This window comes from Arvicanthis niloticus, unplaced genomic scaffold (assembly GCF_011762505.2).
Source record: "Arvicanthis niloticus isolate mArvNil1 unplaced genomic scaffold, mArvNil1.pat.X pat_scaffold_532_arrow_ctg1, whole genome shotgun sequence".
Lineage (NCBI taxonomy): Eukaryota > Metazoa > Chordata > Mammalia > Rodentia > Muridae > Arvicanthis > Arvicanthis niloticus.
Window position 1 is genome coordinate 34,746 of NW_023046160.1, and position 7,140 is coordinate 41,885.

The 7,140-nt window shown below is 44.4% G+C and overlaps 1 non-coding gene across 1 annotated transcript; it reads left to right on the forward strand.

The window, feature by feature from the left end:
• The first annotated feature begins 5,379 nt into the window (after positions 1–5,379).
• On the forward strand, positions 5,380–5,442 carry LOC117702175 (U7 small nuclear RNA). The gene has a single exon (XR_004605981.1). It is a non-coding gene; the product is annotated as a U7 small nuclear RNA (small nuclear RNA).
• Positions 5,443–7,140: the final 1,698 nt, after the last annotated feature.

Genomic DNA, 7,140 nt, shown 5'->3' on the forward strand with positions numbered 1-7,140 from the left:
ACGGGTTGAAAAATCAGGCCATAGAGTTGCAGGCTCCTCCGGGCCTTACTGAATCCAAGGGCTACGAGCCTGTCATGTCTGCGTTTCTCATGAAGGATTAGAACACTAAGAAGAAACGACATGAGAGCTTGTTTCCAAGACAGCATCTCTGCAAGGGAACCAGGAACAGCAGCCACCAGAACGTTATCATGCTGGAAACCTGATCTCGGACCTGCAGCCTCTGGACTGTGGGGAGTCAGTGTCTGTGGTTTGAGCCCACACACCTGTGGTGATCTGTGGTAGCAGCCTGAGAGCTAAGACAACAGGCTGCTCTGCCAACCAGGCTTTCTGCTGTCTATGCTTGCTGTCCACACACTCAGAGTTTCCTGTACACTTGGAAGCATAGAGGCCAGAGGTCAATTTTTGGTATCTTTGCCCCTTCACCTAATTTTTTGAGACAAGGTCTCAAGTCAACGTTTAGGAAGAACCTCCTATTTGCCATCTCATGTGTGTGCATCTGAGAAAGGACATCATAACAAAGGACACAATAGGACCCAGGCTAGCAATGAGAACAGAAAGCCACCTTTACTATGGCCCTTAGACACCAGAGTCCTTTCTCTTGAGACCTACAACAGGAGTCCCAAACGACTGAGAGAGCCCTTGCGTATCTTCACTTATGTGGCTGCTGCACTGAGTTCTGGTCTTTCCCTTTGCTTTGCTACTTTCATGAATCTATGGGCTTTTAGTTCAGTTCCTTGATAGAGGGGCTCGCAATCTGGAAACACACAGCCCTGGCCACTGGGAACACCTAGGGCCAGGCAAATCCAACCAATTCCTCCGATTCACAGAAAGGTTCGCCACCTGTCTCGGTGCTCATTCCATGACTTTCCTAGAAGTCCAGATGTCCCAAGTCCAAATGCTGTAGACGGAATCGTGACTCCCCCAAATCCTGATGTTCAAGCTCTGACATCCTATGTGACTGCATTTTGAAATAGGGCCTTTAGGAGAGAATTAAGACATGACAGTTATAAGGGTGGGCTCTAATCTGGCATGATGGTGGTCAGGAGGCAGCTGTGTGTAATCAGAGGTCTCTCGCCAGACACAGGCTCTGCCAGTGCCTCATTAGTGGACTTCCTATGATTCAGACTGAGAGAAAATGTTTAAGCCATCCACCGTGTGGTATTTTGTTATGGCAGTCGAGGCTGACTGACATACCAAGGTCGTTGACTCTGTGCTAGGCTCCCCCAAGATAAGGTAAGCTTCTCTTACCTTCAGTCCACGCTGCTCCTCTGCACACGCAGCTCACCTGGTACCTAATAACTTGAATGAGTACATGAATGAGGAACAGAACAGGTAATAAATGCTACGGGAGAGAGACCAGAGGGCAAGAATCACCTGTGGGGCCTCAGTCAGGTGAGATTCCCATAGGGAACTTTTAGAAAAGAAGACTGTACAGGCACAAGAAGGAGACAGGAAGACCTAAGAAGTGGCATTATCAAGGCCCGTCAGGGACAATCAATCAGATAGCAACCAGACCAGAGCAGAGGCTCCCCGGAGAGACAGGAAATGGCCTGGAAAGAAGGATTTGGCTCTGCCAGTCACAAAGGCAGAAGAATGGTCTTAATGGCCTTTGGAGATAATGAACCTAGAGGGTCAATGCGTGCACATTCTTTATCATTTGAAAGCTCCAGAGTAGTCTTTCAAAGTGAAGCTGGGGCCTGGAAAGGAAGGTGCTCATCCACCGTAATTATGTAATTATACTCACGCAGCTCATTAGCAAAGTGCTTGCCTTGTGCATTAGGCCCTGGATTCCATCCCTAGCACCACTGGAAATTAGTGATGCACAACTGTAACCCTAGCCTGAGGAAGGTGGAGGCAGGAGGACAAGAAATCCAAGGTCATCCCAGGCTGAATAGCAGGTTCGAAAGTATCAGCTACTTTTCTGTTGCTGTGATAAAACACCATGGCCAAGACAACTTACAGAAGGGTTTATCTGGGTCTTATGTTTCCAGACGGTTAGAAGGTTAGAGTCTGTGATGATAGAATAGTAGCTGAGAGCTCATGTCTCCAACCACAAACAGGAAGCAAAGAGAGTACACTGAAATGGCCTCTCAAACCCTACCCACAATGCATTCTTCTTTTAACAAGCCTGCACCTCCTAAGCTTCTCAAATAAGGTTGCCAACTGGAGACCAAGTATTCAAATGCACAAGAATGTGGAGAATATCCCATTCAAACTATCACACTGAGCCACATGAAAACTTGTATGGACACACACACACACACACACACACAGTGAAAGAGAAGGAGAGCTACCGGCAGAGATAGACACACAGGGAGATGAACTCACTTGTACTTTCTCGAGTAAGGACTTTGCTCAGTGAAGCCCTTGGTTCCACCCTCATTGCCATGTGAACCAGGCTTGGTGGTACATACCTGTGTGCTGGCACTCAGGAGGTGGAGACAGGAAGATCAGAAGTTCGAGGCCACTCTTAGCTAACTGAGCTACAAGAAACTTAAAACGAGCAAACAAAACCAAACATAGCAAAAAGGGAAGGAGAGCGAGAATGTTCAGAGAGAGCAGCTTCTGGGTATCCTCCCACAGAACTGCACAGTAACAAACTCCCCCAGGACGATGGGTACAACTCACTGAGTCTCGTCAGTCTTGGGCTCAATGCCAGAATAGAAGGAGTTGGAGCAGAAGCTTCATAAGTGCCCTTCAGCCCTGGCCACACTGGCTTAAAGGACATCTTGGGTAACTGGAAACCATTAGAGTCACACTATGGTTTGTTACAGGAAAGGATACAGATTAAATCATCCAGAGACCAAAAAAGCCCCAGGCATGGAGCTCCTCTTATCTTCTCCCCAGCTGCTCAAAGTGAGCACTCCCTTGGCCTCGATGGGCGGTTGTGATCGCCAACCAGGAAGGTTCCCAGGCCTCCACACAGCCACGCAGCAATCCAAAGCCCTATTCTACATTCATAGATTATCCTTTGGGACATTTGTTTCTCCCAAGAAACACAGATGCTTGCTGAGTCCAGCTTGACCATGTAAGGGACGGTAAGACACTGCTTCCTTTGTAAGACCAGTATGTTATCTGTCATGAGCAGGTTGTGATAAGGTTTTAAGGTCCCTGTGGGAAGAGGAGCGACAGGTCCTCTCCGCCCAGGAATCGTATACAGGATTGACTGTGAGATGGTCAGTTCCTCGAGAGGGGAGAGAGTACACCAGAGACAGAGGTTTGATATTTAATTGCTCTTTAATAATGCACAGCAAACAATGTATTATCACCAATGCTAAAGCTATTGTAACAATGAGGTATTGCCACATTTCCTATGCATTGACTCTATCAATATCAATACAATAAACACACATAATAAGTTGCTAATTACCAAAGAAATAAGTATAGCAATAAGTACAATTATTAATTGTGGGTTACAGGACTTGAGTCCTTATGACTGTAGTTTCCAGCAGCTCAGGTCCAGAGAGTGCTTGACCATGAAGAAAGGAGTGTCTCTCGGCTGCTGCTTTGATGATTCATGCTGTAGAGTGCTTGGTCTCTTGGCTGCAGAGGAGGCCTGAATGGAGGATCATGCTAGCCAGTCATGGCTACCAGTGTGATGGGATCATGCTAGGTAACCATGGCTACCAGTGTGATGAAGTGCTCTGGCCAAGGGCTCCTTTTTTATGCTTGAATTAGGGTTACTTCTGACGTACACGGCAGATAACCAGATGTGTCTGATTATCTGCGGGGCTATGACTTCATTACAGCTGGTTATCACACTTATTCAAAACAACTTATTTTAATGTATACATATTTTGATACATAAGGTTTTCAAAACAACTTTTGATTATCAAAACAACTTCTGGTTATCACAGCACTTCAAAACAACTTCACTTCAAACTTGTTTTCTTTCCTATTACAAATATGGAGTCAGTCCTGTTAAGGGCCTGCTCCTTACAGACCCCAACCCTGGGCCAGTGGTACTTACTTCAAGATGTCTCCAAGTGAGACACCGAAATGCAGATCGATGCGAAAGCAAGAGGTTTATTTTCTGGCATGCCCGGCTCAACCTTCAACTAGTCCCTTAAGGTGAGTGACTAGAAGGCGACCCCAATGGCTATTACAAGGAGTTTTTGTACTTTTTAGGGGCACAGGTTACATCAGCAAGGTTACAATTTAAACTTATTGGCTAAGCATATTGAACTTTAAATCTATTGGCTAGCAAGCACGGGCAGATCATGACATGCATTTGAACTCTACCTGGGACTTTCCAGAGGAAAATGTATCAGTCAATACATTCTGCAGTTTTTCTGAGAATTGTTTACTCAAGAATGTTTCTGTGGGTGGAAAAATGGAACTTGACCTAGCCTTGACCCAGGCCAGAGGGGGAAGCTGTAAGGAGGGTGTGGGACTAGAAAAGGCCCTTAGGGTGCCTTACCTTCCCCTGGAACAGACCCAGCAGTGTGTTCATGGCTGCTGTGGGCATAAGGATTGTTTGTAGAATAGTGTACATATTTTCACATTCCTCCTTCAAGGAATGTCCACTCTGCCAAGGTTAATGCCTCCACGATAGAGACAGCATGAATCTGGGAGGCAAGGGTGTGGCTAATGTCTCAGCAAAATGATAGAACACAGTGACCTTCTGGACAGCCCTTAAGGCTGTGGGAAAGAAGTCTAAAAATATGAATTCAAAATACATAATTTTGGGCCGGGCGTGGTGGCACACGCCTTTAATCCCAGCACTTGGGAGGCAGAGGCAGGTGGATTTCTGAGTTCGAGGCTAGCCTGGTCTACAGAGTGAGTTCCAGGACGGCCAGGACTACACAGAGAAACCCTGTCTCGAAAAACCAAAAAAAAAAAAAAAAAAAAAAAAAACAAAAACATAATTTCTCAACTATGTAAAATATAAGGATCTAGTATGAATTATATGAGGGGCTTTGAGGATCTAGAAAAGCAGGGGCAACTATACTATGAGCCATCTTGTCAGAAAGATACAAGGACAGGCAGATACAAAGGTAATAGAGTCCTGAGTTCAAGGCCAGTCTGGGACAAAGCAAATTTAGGTCCAGGAATGGTTGAAATGGTAATCTCAGGACAAGGTCCCACCCAGCTAAATTTATAAAGGCAGACAGATCTCTAAAATTCTTTTCTAATGTTTAAAAACAAAACAAAACAAAAAAAACATGTACTTGCTGTCCTTTTCCTAAGAGTCAAGGGGCTAAGGTCATAGAAGGCTTTGTGAGATGGTCAGAAGGAAACCTGAAATAAATGCCTGAATTAATATGTAAATAGAAACTGGGTTTTTGGTCTGTAGGAGATGAGCTAGCAGAAAGAGATAGCAGTTCTTTAGAATTTTTTTCTAGCTCTCTAGAGCTGAGCTATCTGGAGATCTCTGGAGAGCGAGCACAGCTCTTCAAGAATTTTTCTAACAGGTTTTCTGGTTTTGATCAGAAAATCCATGGAGAGTGAAAACAACTTTTTTAGATTTTTTTTTTTTTTTAGCAACAGGATTTCTGACCTTGGTTGTATAAGGGTCCAGAAATTGCTGAAGGAAGACCCCAGACTCAGTATGCAAAGACAGTATTCATTCTACAGAAACATCCAGCATTCAGAAGTCAACAATTCTCTAAAATGGTGACCACAGGCAAAAGCATGCAGGCCTTCTTATAGAGAATTGGGGGAACTCTCTAGAAGGATTAAGTAATCCAAAATTTCATTGGTGGATGCTAGGGGGTCACCGACAGTCAGTGGTCTGCATTCCAATGTCATGAACATTTAACCATGTGATGAAATAGGGCTTCCCAGCAGAGATGGCCCATTCTGAAATAAGATATTTCCCCATTTTGTGGTTATCCCCAGGCTGTTCTTTGGGAGGGAGTTTTATGATCTTGTTCTGGATTTTATGGTCTGTTCCTAGAGCTGGTGCCTTAAGGCCCCTTTTTGAAATCCCATCTGGTAATTAAATGGAGCAAATGAGGCTCTTAAATGGAGACAAACAGGGTATTTAAATGGGTAAATGGGGTTTATGTCTTCCGGAGAATTTCGTAGAGAGCTGACACAGTTCTTTTAGAATGTTTTCTAGCAGCTATCCAGAGAAGGCTGTCCAAAGAGTGAACACAGCTTTTTTAGAAGTTTTTCTGGCTTTCTGATTTTGATCAGAAAACCCAAGAATTATTTTTAGAACTTTTAAAACAGGATTGATTTCTAACTTGGTCAGAAAATCCAAGAATTTTTTTTATAGCAGCTTTTCTGACTCTGGTCATGATCATAAAACCCATGAACTATCCAGAGAGCATTTAGACATGTCTCAAGCAGACTATAGAGCCAGGAGCTGTCTAGGGAGCCATCTCAAGCAGAACATAGACTGTCAGCCTGTAACCCATGATTTGACTTTGAGTCATTTGTGTTGCTACTTCGAGACACCCCTTCTCTCTGGAACACCTCTCCAAGCCGAGGCTGGTCCTTAGCAGATGTTTCAGTGAGGTGTCACATACTGGAGACTGTCTCCCAGGAACTGAGAACAAAGACCAGACCTTTTCAAAAACAACGATGTATGTTTTATTATACACCATGCCATTGCTTTGCTCTCCTTTCCACGTCATCAAAACAACTGTAACTGACCTGCTAGGAATGCTGTTGCTAACTCTCATTTCATAGATGAGGTAACTGAAGTTTGGAAAGGTTGCATGAGTGACATTTGACTCATACATTTCCATTCTTGGAGGGCCCTGTGTCCTGAGAAGATGGAAGTGAGGTGTATGTGTGTGTGTGTGGGGGGGTGTTAGTGTCAATGTGGGTGTCACAGAGCATTGTCTGAGTCCTGTTAGTGTGTGTGTTTATAGTCTCAGGGAGACTACTAAAGTGAAAGAAATCTCTGTGATGGATCTTCTTGCATGTGGAAGAGAAGAAACCTAGAACTGAGAAGGAAAAAGACACAAAGCCCAGCATAATGAGGCAAACATATCTGATTAATAACAGTGAGACAGTGAACATACACATGCATGCAGGCACGCACACGTGTGTGCACACACACAAATGTACAACCCAAATATAAGTAAATCAAGTGTGAAGATAAGTGAGCAAGGATTAATTAATTCATTTATAAAGAAGTATAGAGGCAAGTGTGGTGGCATATGCCTGTGACTGCTGCAAGTGTGG